The sequence below is a fragment of the Cimex lectularius genome, unplaced genomic scaffold (assembly GCF_000648675.2).
Source record: "Cimex lectularius strain Harlan isolate CLEC.00 unplaced genomic scaffold, Clec_2.1 scaffold120, whole genome shotgun sequence".
NCBI lineage: Eukaryota > Metazoa > Arthropoda > Insecta > Hemiptera > Cimicidae > Cimex > Cimex lectularius.
Window position 1 is genome coordinate 138614 of NW_019392719.1, and position 12631 is coordinate 151244.

Consider the following 12631-nt stretch of genomic DNA (forward strand, 5'->3'; position numbering starts at 1 on the left):
CAACATAATTATTATCCGTCTAAACCAACAATTTTGATACTCTACCTTGACAGACACTAAATACATTTTATAAAGGCTGAGGGAAAGTTTCAAAGTAGAGTTGATCTAATTAGTATGTTGATTAGATGCAGCAGCGCTGCGAAAACTACGGCTTCATCGAGCCTGAACCAACCTGCTTATCTACATTCAATTTTATTCTCTTTGTTTCTACAATTGTTAAAAGCAATTTTATAAAAATTTGTTTAGATTAAATGGTTTAATATACAAAAGTAAAAATTAGTAACTATTGAAATATAGCCGAAGGTCGTCGGTTCGAATCCCATTTCAACCAAGACCTTACATAAAAATATTAATTAATTGAAAGAAGCAATTTGGTCAACCAGAACACTAAATATAATAGTATTGAAATATATTTCCTTATTCAATATTCTAAATGCATATTTTAACATATAATTTATTACATTTGAAGTTCTATTTTAATGTTCCTTTTTACACTAGTCTGCGCTTAAAATTATAAAAAAAATTTCTAGTAATTAAAGATACTATATAAATTTTTATTGCAATCAATTTGCAAATGCTAAATATGTAATAAAAATATTAGTATCCCGATGGGATTTATATCAGCCTTAAAGTTATAATTGTATTAATTGGTACTACGCAATTTTAATGTAAGTTCTAGATTGAGATGAAAAAGCAAGTGTCATGATTGATTCTATTATTGAGGATGTGATGTATAAATATGTATTGCATGTTTTGAGTCTTTTCTGTAGTGTGACAACCTGAGGTTGCGCTTAAAATTATCAAAAATTCGTAGTAATTAAAGATACTATATATATTTTTATTGCAATCAATATGCTAATGCTAAATAAGTAATAAAAATATAGTATCCTGTTGGGATATATATCCGCCTTAAAGTTATAATTGTTTTAATTGATACTATACACTTTTCATCTCAGTTCTAGGTTGAGATGAAAAGTAAGTGTCATAATTGATTCTATTATTNATATACCTACTTATAATATTAAAATTAAAACTTTCGCCTCAACTAATTTAAGGGTTTATCGTAGAGTGACTTAAAAATTTAACCTTCTCAATAGTGACAATTGTTCTAGAAAGTTTCCCGATACATTTAATTTAATTTTGGTGGATGTTGAGTCTTATAATTTAACATTCTGTCAGGAGCAGTCGGTTTCATGTACTGGTTCTTGATATTTTCACCGCATCGGATTAACAATATGTCAAATATGCGAACTTCCCATTTATTTCCCCTTCACATGTCAATCTGATTTGAGGTGATATGAATCTCGTAAGAATTCTCTAACGTTGGTTTTAAAACTTCTCTAGAAATGATTAAAAGTAGGTCGTCAACGTATTTTTTAATAGTTTTAAGATCAAAAGGATGTTCGCTCAGTTCATAATTAAATTTGGAAGTGTGGGGAAAAGGCACGCACATAGATACTCCTAACAATGAATGACGTAAAGACTTTTAGTTCCAATATTATAATCGCAAGGAATATGGGAGATTATGTTTACATGCTTCTTTCTTATGTCCAATACAATTACATATAAAAGCCATGTGTTCCTTGAAACTCGTTTGAAACAACTGAGTGTTTTTCTTTCTTTCAAATTAGTCTAATTCTATTTTGTTTATATACTGTAGTTCTTGTAGCCAGTGGTCAGATTTTTTTAAAGCTGAAAATGCAATTTTTAAAGTAGTATGTTGATGATACCATCAACATGTCGATACATACGAGTGATGTAAAGTTTTTTTTGGAAGAGTTGAATAACCTAGACTTAAATGTTAAATTTATTATTGAATGTGAACATAGTTGCATACCCTTTTGTGATTTATTAACACATATTTAGATTAATATTAATACAAATATAAATTCTTACAACTAAATAATCTTTATGTAATGTATTGGTTGAGATAAAAAAGTCAGTGTCACGAGCGGGATTCGAACCCACAATCTTCGGCTAAACACGCCGCTGCTCTACCACTTGAGCTATCGTGACTTCCATCCACTCGGAAACTAACATCCCATCTCAATCTCACCTTTTTGAATTTTCTCTCCTTTTTGCCATTTTTTAAATATCGTGTAATTTATTTGATTCTCGGCGGTATACTTCAGTTTGCTTGTTACATCTATTAGGTTTCGTGGTCCGACTGACCAAATAAATTCTTTTCAATTAATTAATCTTTAATTAAGGTTTTGGTTAAGATAAAATAATCTTTTTAATATATCTTTTTTTTTCTTTCACTTCGGGTTGTTTATCGTCCATCACTAGAAAACCCTCGCGGTCTCGCTTATTCTTCCACAGCGTTTTCATCCTGTGAAAACTTCAATTGTCTCTCCACATAGAAGGGCAATTTTAAGAGAAAAGTGAGAAATTTGAGGCCTCCGTCCAGGCCGACCCGATTATAATTAAAAAAATTTATTATTAAATATTAGTTAATTATTGACAGCTTAGCTTGTTAGTTGAAAACTTGAGGTACAAATTAGGCTAGAATTTTAGAAGATCAATTTACTATACGTGTAAAAGCATAGAACCAGTAACAAGATGGAGAAACTTAAACGGTTGCAGGAGATTCTGGAGAAGAGTAAAATTTTACGCGAGGAAGATAAGAAAATGTTAAAACGTGCGGAAAGACGGCGATGACCACTTTGTTAAAAACAATTGTGCTCAAATTAAAAATATGTTGTTAAGTAATGCTGAATTAAAAATCTTGATTTATTGTTTTTTGAATCATCAATATTTAATTACTTATATGGGATCTCTAATTCATAAATTTGTAACAGTTTTTTACCATTTGATTTTTTCGTTAAACAACAAAATATTTATGCTTATGTTATTTTGTGTTGACGAGCGGATAGATGGTAGATGAGGCATCATTAACCAGTAATCACTGACGACTGAAAAGCAGATTCCTTCTGAACAAACAAAATTGGAGAGAATGAGCCAGAAAGCATTCGATTGTAAAGCTTTTCTCTCCAGCCCGACCCAATGGGAAATAATGATCTTTGCTCTTCCTTTTGAATATATTAATGGAGGATTATGTGACATTCTATATAAGTACTGTAATAAAAAGTTCAATATTGTACTTCAGCCGTTTCTCTTGAAATAAATTGGAAGGCTGCTTTTACGCATTGAACGTAAATGATCATTTTTAATTAATGTTTCTATAGGCTGCGCAGGTTTTAATAAAAGGTGCGAGCAAATTGCGTTTATTCGCTTCTCTTGAAAGTTGGAACGTGTGAAATACGTTTCATTTGTACAATTAGATGCGCTTAATCAAACGGGTCATAGCGCTATTAATTTCAAAACTGGTACTACTTCTCCGGAAAACCGGCCATTGGAAGAAACAAACGTGAAGCTCTTCTTTGCCTGGCCCTGTACCGTGAAAGTAATTAACACTACGAGGGCCTCATTTGAAGAGGAGAAAAAAACCCCGGCACGCTGTTAATTGCTAATCCGCAGGCCTCCCGAACTCGTTTAGCTTTAAATTCCATTTTACTCCCTTTAATTAAGGAACCGCTTACTCCCTCCCTGCCGATACGTCTTGCAATAGAATTCTGATAATTTCCCTCCATCGATTTCATACATGTTCGCTCTTAATCCTAAAAAGGAATTAATGAAGCTCGCTCGGATCAAATTAACCTATAAATAATTAATAAATACATTAATCCAAATAACTTTCCTCTGACTTCAACCCTACTCGCATAATTACCAATCTTAATAATGCCTTTACAAGCTGACTTATAAATATAAAATTATTATTTGCAAAAAATTTCATTTTCAAATTGAATAGTTATCCGTAGTAATAAACATTCAGTAGTGGGAGATTCATTATATTATTAAACATATTTCTACATAATTCTAATATTATAAAAAAAGTTTGCCTTCCAACAAGGTGCATGGCGAAGTAGAAGGTTACCATTTTTAGGAATCTAATTTTTGGTGTATTTAATTTAATACGCAATTTTAATTATTTTGAAATGCAGTTTTTAAAAAAATTCAAATTTATTTTAGATTTTTTATGATTTTTATTTTACATTAAGAAAGATTTTTTTAGCAGTCTTAATAGTATTTTAAGAATTTCCGCCAAAATTTAAATTATTGGATTTTTATTTTATTTTTATATATGTATTTTTTGGATTACTTTTTGAATGTAAAAGTAAATTTTAAATATTTTTTAATGAACTCTTAGGTTTTTTAATATATCGGAATATAATAGAATTGTTATTGGTTTTAAAAATTTATTTTAGATATTTATAATTTTTATTTTAAATTAACGGTGTTTTTTAGAAAAAATATTTTATTTTTATATATTTATTTTTTGAATTAATTTTTTAAATTTACACGTTACATATAATATTATTTATTGTACTCCTAGGTTTTTTTAAATATGGGAATATATTAAGGACATTTGGTTGTAATTCGTTTTTTAAATTTTATTTTACATTTTTTATTAATTTTATTTTAATATTTATATTTTTATTGTGTGGTAATTTTTGGTAATTTTTTAGAAGTTTTAATAATGTTAAAAATTTGGGTCTAAATTTAAACAATTTGATTTTATATATATGTATTGTTTTGAAATAGGTTTTTAAATTAAAAATTTAATTTTAAAAATGTTTTAAAGAAACTTAGTTTTTTTAATAAATATCGGAATATAATAGAAACATTTGGTTGTTATTAAATTGTTGTAAATTGTTATATCTTGCCAAATCCCCCCCCCCCCAATAAAAGTTACTAGAAAAAAATGTAATTTACTGAATTAATTGTGATGAGTATGAATAAAAATAATAAAATATCTAAAATCATGTCAAAAATACAAAATGTTGTACAATCCTGGTTAGTATCAAAATAATTCTTTTATTTATTTGATTTTTTTAGACAGTTAACTGTTACCGTTTCAAATATTAACAGCGTGACACCCTTATCTAATTTATTATTAACATATCTAACTCCGCCCGTCTACACGGAACAAAGCCGGCAAATTTTTAGCGTAAGAGAGTAAAGAATATCACAATCATTTTTCCAACTATCCTATTCCAAATTTTGATTGAATTAGAAATTAGGACCAATTTTTCCTATCATTTTTATTACAAAACAGATATTTTTGTTGGACTTAATTGCGCCAAAGCAGATAATTAAAATTATTGGGTAACTTCTCACTTGTAACAATTATACCTCTAAAGAAATGCTACATTTATGAACCTATAAATATAATCCACTAAAACATTATCAATGAATTTTTATTAGTTTATAATCTTGCTTTGTGCTCTTATTTGCCTAACGAAGTGAATGATTATTCTGGAATGCCCGTTTTAGTTCTAAAACATTTTTAATGTCTTATTTTGTCATTGAATTATTGCTAAATGCATACTTGCTTCATTGATTATGGAAAATCTTGCTACCAATATTGTGGGAACTGTTTATTACGTTTTGAATTTTCTTTTGGTAATTAACAACTTTAACTATTTAAAGGGTTGTATATGTTTAAACTTAAAAATAAGTAAACACATAAAGATAAAGGATATAAGGGAAAATTTTCTCGAATTACTAAGAAAAGGAATTAACAGTTTACATGGCTAAAGTTAACTAGCCTTGATCACCTGGATTAATCGTTTGATACTGAAGGAAATTTTTTTTTTCATACTAGATAGTTGATTTTCTGAATTATTCATTTAGTTATAACAAGAGCGTGACCTTACGGGAACCCTTTAAGCTTTAATTCCGTTTATTACCGTAATTGTTTTTATATTTTAACTGTGAAAAGTGGAAGAATTTTAATAAAATACCCGTTACATTTGCTCCAATAACTTTTCACTTTTTGCTCTTGTTGCCGCAGAGAAATTAAAAAACTTAAATTCAGTTAAATTTAAAAAAATCTTTTCTCATTCAAAACGCTATTATAAGAATTTATAAGCATTTATTTGTATTATATAAAAATGACTTACTTTTAAATTTATTAATGGCCAGAAAGTTGTTACTTACAACTTGTCTGTATTTTCTTTGTAAATCACCATTAGTTTTAATAAAATAATTAAAATATTTTAATATAACCATTTAATACAATTTTAACAAGAGTTTATCTCTAGTCATGCCAATTGTATTTGACAGACATCTCTATATTTCAATGTTGATACATTTCTATAATGCCTCGATTAGTCTGGTCGATCATTGTGACAAACAGAAACAGAATATTGAACAATCTTACAATTAATTAAGGTTTTCAGTTACGATTAGAGGCCAGTCGGATTTACAACTGTGTATTATTTTTTCAAGAGTGTAAATTTTCAACAATCTGATTTATTAAATTAATTAGATTTCGTGGTCCGATTGACCAAATAGCATCTTTCAATTAATTAATCTTTAAGTAAGGGGTATTGGTTGAGATAAAAAAGTCAATAGCACGAGCGGGATTCGAACCCACGACCTTCGGCTAGATACGCCGCTGCTCTACCACTTGAGCTCTCGTGACCTCGATCCACTCGGAAACCAAGTTCCTATCTCAACCACACCTTTCTTTTTTAATTTTCCTTCCTTTTGCTGATACTGAACAATATTTCCAAAATAAAAGCACTTTTTCCTTTTGTCACTTAAGGGGTCAGGTTAACTTTCTCGGTATGTTGACGTTCCTCGTGTGGCCCTGGTTCTGTCGACTCTTTCGTCCAATACCTTGAAGATACTCTTCAGGTGATTCTTTTCCAAGTGACTTGATTCCGCTTGCTTCCAAAAATTGTATCGACGAATGTCCACCAACAAGAGTTTTTATCCCCTCAGTCGAGCGACAAGAAATCAATCCCTCCCGTCAAAACGCCTTTCAACCTGTTTCCTCTCCTCGCCTTATCGGCAACAATCAAATTTACATCTATTATTAGGCCAAATTTTTTTCAACGTATTTTTGACACATTTGCACATTGCCAACTAGAATAATCTTTTTCGTTGTGTTTTCGTTCCCTTTCCAAAGTCAGTTCTCTCCTGACTCTCTTGACTCACTTGCCAAGAACACCCCTACGTTTCCAACCTTGTCTCCAAATCCACCTACCCACTCAATCAAACTTTGCTATCGAGTTACAAACAAACGGTAATTTCATTTGTTGTAAACGTCTGTTAAAGACAAAGGAAAACTGAATAAAAACATTGTATGAACTATAAATAATTAATTGTGTCAATTATTGAAAAAAAGCAATAATTTAGTTCGTTGTAATAATTAAAATCTATTATTCATCTAGTTTAAATTATTTCGTATGCTAAATTATTCTATTAACTTGTACATTACGATTATTAATCTTATCTTAATCTTAATAATAAAAATAGTTTTAGTTACATTCATTTTCATTATGTAATTAAAACGTCACAATGTATGTCATTTGATTAAAAAAGACATTAGTGAAAACAATGAAATGTTAAGTTTTCTATTGTCTCAATTTATGTTATTTTTATTCCTATAGTGGTAACTCTTAAACATAAATACTTTAATTACTCATAAATGATCCACTTGTCGTGATGAAATTGTCAATCATTCGTCTCATTAAACAGGTGGTAAAAGTTTTTTATTGTTTATACGAGGCAACTTTGATTTTTTTCAGTAGTATTTACTTCAGAACAGTTGATAAATAATAGGAAGATCTTGTATAACATTATCATGACACACTAAATTTATTTTAGCGAACGGAACATTATCTGAAAAAGCGTCCTACGTTATTTGTCTTAGTATAGCGTACGTATAGTGTACACGACGTTCGTTGAGATGTTGGTGTCCGAGTGGAACGAAGTCACAATATTTAGCGTATTTAGCCGAAGGTCGTGGGTTCGAATCCCGCTCGTGACACTAGCTTTTTCATTTTAACCAATATCTTACGTAAAGGTTAATTAATTGAAAGAAGTTATTTGGTCAATCGGACCACGAAATACAATGGATTTAATAAGAATAATGTCAAATAAAACCTACGAAGAAAAAAAAAGCAATCTTTAAGTTGCCGGGAAATTTAAACATTTGATTTTGTAAATTACGTCAGATTTATTTGTTACTGGTGCGAGGTCATTCATTTTGGAAAAAGGTGTGCGAATTGTTTTATAGTTTTTGAAAGCTATTTTAAAGTTATCGGAAGAGAGTCGTGAATGAATGCCATGGAAATAGGTTTTAGAAAACATTTTCTTTATCGTGCCAACGTTTCGATCTTTATTGAGATCATCTTCAGGGCCTGAGATTTACTAACATTGTTTAAATTTAACAAATACATGTAGGATGAGAAAAAAATGAATTTATATAATGGAAATTTTTTTTTTTAAATATTCAATCAAAATATTTGTATTCACTCAAAGTATGTATCTTACGTCGAATGATAATGGATATAAATATAAACTAAATAAATTGACTGGTGCGTTAAAATTGGCCATCAGAATTATAATAAATAGAAATGTAATAAAATTGTTATTTTATAATTAACATTTTACAACTGGTACATGTTTTCATGGATACCGACACTTATGAATGTGTGTATTTTTGGTGTTCCAACATTAAAATATTGAGCAAAAAACTATTGTATCTTCTGTGTGGTGATTAGTGACCGTTAATCGATAATTATTCAGAAATCGTGAGATGCGGTCTGGTGTGATGTAGGTTTCAGAAATACATTTTCTTTATCGTGCCAACGTTTCGATCTTTATTGAGATCATCTTCAGAGCCTGTGGATTTATAAACGTTGTTTCACGATTATATAGGCGGGAATAATTAGGGAAAGGAAAGCCAAATTGTTGAAGAATTGGACTATGTGTGGAATGTAATGATTGTTTTTTAAGTTATATTATATGTTTTGTGTGATGTGATGATGATATATGTATATTATTGATATTGAGTTTGATTAATGATATTAACGTAGCTGCGTCTGAGTTTACCTGTGTCTGTTCAGTAGTAGTGGTAGAGCAGCGACGTATTTAATCGAAGGTCGTGGGTTCGAATCCCGCTCGTGACACTGACTTTTTTATCTCAGCCAATACCCCTTACTTAAAGATTAATTAATTGATAGATGCTATTTGATCAATCGGACCACGAAGTCTAATGAATTTAATAAATCAGAATGTTGAAAATTGACACTCTTGAAAAAATAATACACAGTTAGTCCAACTGGCCTCTAATCGTTGTATGAAATATGATTCAAAATTTTATACCGATATTAAGTTTTCGGACTGCTTTAGTTAGGGTGTATTCGAAAGGATATAGACCAGCCCGAAATCAACGAGGGACGGGTCACATTATCTAGGAGACATGAAAGTTTTATTCGCCTTGACAAACTCCGACCGGTGGAAGGTAGTTTGGATCTGTCAGCACAATGTAAATTACCAAGAAGGACGGCAAGACGCTAACTAGAGATTGAATAATTCACTTTGGCCATCTCTGTTTTGGATAGAGCCATGGAGAGTAAGAGGCCCCATCATGAGGGTTCGTGCAGTAAACGTCACGGGGACCATGAAATATTAGAACCATTCCGGTCTTAGGAAGCCGGAGCATCGACACCGGCTCGGAATTGGAGTATAAATATTACTTATTAGTCTGAAAGCTAAACGGGCTTGGGAAAGGGAAAGGGAAAGGGAAAGGGAAAGGGCCGGATATTAAAGCGAAATAGTTACCAAACTCTCCCTTGAATGAAACCAGAGATTCGTCCCGTTGAACTCTACGCACAGACACATTCTGAACTTTTACCGAGCGGATTTAATTGAAACGGAACAGTACCTTTCAGATTAAGTTACACTCAAGCTCCACTCTACAATGTTTAACGCATTAGGGTCAAAAATTTCCTTTCCTACAATTTCAGAATTTCACTTTAAAAAGTGATCTAGCAGTATTTATTAACCCAGTAGGTGTATCTTCTGTAGAGTAAAAACTGCCTTAACACATTATCGATTTATTTTATTTTATTATAATTTTATGAATTGATTTGGTGACCATGGACACCAAAAATAAATTAGGTGCAGTTCCTGAAAGCAGGTTTTTGTATTTCTGATATAGCCATTTCATTGAACTCTTGACCCAATTATACAGATTTAGATGGATCCGAAAGATGTGCACTCCAACAAATGTGCTAATTTCCTTGGTATTTTGTTTGAAATAAAAATATTAATCAATGAGAAACAAAGTGATTTCACCATTACATCGTATTAGATATGAACCTCTAAAAAAATGGCCCCTTTTTGAATGTTTCAATAAGAACGTAATTTTCGTAAGGTTATGAAAATTGGTCTTAGAATGCCTTGAATCTATACCTAATGGTACATATAAGTCATTTAATTATAGGAAAATAATGAAAAATTATTAGCATTATGCGACGGCACAATTTTTCTATTAATGCCAGTGGACAATCGCCTTACCTCCCGCACCCCCTGATTATCTAGGTCTTCTTTGATGTCTTCATTACTACTATTCAATAGATCAAAGCAGGTTACTTATCCCCCCCCGGGATGTTTAGCCTAACGAGTGGTTACCTGAACCGCATGGTCTGCGAGGGTCGTCAGACTTTTGATCTTCAATTTTGTAATCATTTACAGCAATGCGACGTAAATTCCCAACGAAAGTTTACGTAAGATTTTGAAATTTACTTGTTTCTGTAAGTTCTGAGAGAAAAGTTACCCCTATTACTGAATTTTAAACAAATGTTTTTTAAGGTGGAAATGAAAACATAAGTGAATTTAACGGGTTTTTTCCATTGGTTTAATCAAATTTACAGTAGGATAAACATTTTATGATTTAAGGAAACTTTATTAAATAAATTGATTATTTGGAGGTCGTGAGATGCGGTCTGGCGTGACATAAAGACTTTTTCTTCATCGTGCCAACGTTTCGATTTTTATTGAGATCATCTTCAGAGCTCAAAGTATTTGTTTTCCGTGTAGATGTGTCATCCTTGTCGTGTTGAGAGTGTCCAGTCTGAATTGCAACAAAAAAGTTCTCTGATTGATAGCCGATGCGAGTTTCTTTTCAATTTTTTTATTTATTTAGAAATCGATTAACGGTCGCTGATCACTGCACATTTCTTCTCATTGTTGACGATGCCCTTCAGAATACTCTTTGCTTGATGTCCATATGTAGTTGAAATCTGTTCATAGAATCCCCTGTTCTTCGTTATTCTCGTGGAGAAATGTGTGGTGTTTAGTGACTGTTTCTTAGAGTGTTCGTTTTCCATGTAGATGTGTCATTCTTGTCTGTCGTGTTGAGCTTATTAAATAAAGTTGTGGTTGAAATAAGGTGATCTATACAATCGAGCATAAGACTTTATACTATAGATAGCCCAAATTGATATGTAGGATAAACCTCCCGAATTATTGACGTATTTTTTTAAACAATTCGATTAATTCAACTCATAAAGTTTTATATTATTTGACTTTTTTTGAAGTACGAAAGCGCAGAGATGCTGACCAAGAAGGTTATGAGTAAAATTCGGAAAATTTTCATAAGGCAAATTTAATAGGAAAACCGTAAACAATTTTTGATATCCGTTGAAACGCCTGCCTAGAAAACATAGATGCATAGTTAATATTAAATTTCTTGGAAAGCTACGATCCATAAAAGTGGGAGGAATCAGAAAAAGTGGTGTATGTTTACGATCGGGGCGGGGGTCCCAGCGGGGCAGAACCGGTATTGCCCTTGGGCCATGACCTCTTTCACCGCTCTTCCCGTCACACGGAACCGGACCCAGGGATGGAAGTCCAATAAGGAAAAATTGTAAAGCCAGCCCCAGAGGTTTTCCAACGAACATGTTGCGAAAACAAACATTCGAATGTGAATCTGTTGACCATCGTTGATGGTCAATTAACCGGGACATTCAAACAGCTTTTCTTTTCATATACCACTCGTACTTCATGGTGAGAATTTGTATGAATGTATGAGAGAGCAAAAAGAGAGAGAGGGAGGTGAGGTGGTGAAAAAGGGAGAGAACGAGCACTTCTTTTACAAGAGTTATGTTTGTTTTATTACAGTATTAAATAAAGGGGACGGTGTATATTTTTTGCCACATTAACATCTGAATGTAATTATCTCACTAATTTTTGCTAGTTCTCACAAAAGTATTTCGAAATGAAATGCCATCGCCGAAAAACATTTCCGATACCTTTATGATCCTCGGCGAACGACATCTCCCATAAATTGTATTATTTCGTATTAATAAATATATAATTTGATGTTTCTTATGTACCTCTCAGGGAGATGAAAAGAGTGAGAGAGGGAAAAAGCGACGTAGCATAAATTCTGAAGTTGCCAGTTTGTGGAATTTCAAAGCAAAACATTCCCTTTATTGTTGAGAGTATTCCAGAGGGAGCCCTGCTCCACCGACTTATATGATTAAAGCGCCCGACATACTTTGAAAGCGACATTAAAATGCATAACGCGGTGGACTTGATGATGCAACATTTTTCAATGAACATGTTTCAGAGTAGAGAATCTTTGAATGACTGCATGGGATTTCAAGTTGAAAATATCCAACTGTGTAGAGATAATTTATATAGTTTTTTTAAAATGTTAAAAAATTCAAAAAAATTAATTTCGTAAAACATAAAAGAACATTTTATTTTAAAATGTACATCGCTATTATAAAAAATGAAACCAAATCATAAAAAATCCTGTCTA

At 31.5% G+C, this 12631-nt stretch overlaps 1 non-coding gene across 1 annotated transcript; it reads right to left on the minus strand.

The window, feature by feature from the left end:
* Positions 1–1943: 1943 nt before the first annotated feature.
* Trnan-guu lies at positions 1944–2016 on the minus strand. Its single transcript has one exon. It is a non-coding gene; the product is annotated as a tRNA-Asn (tRNA).
* Between the last annotated feature and the right edge of the window lie 10615 nt (positions 2017–12631).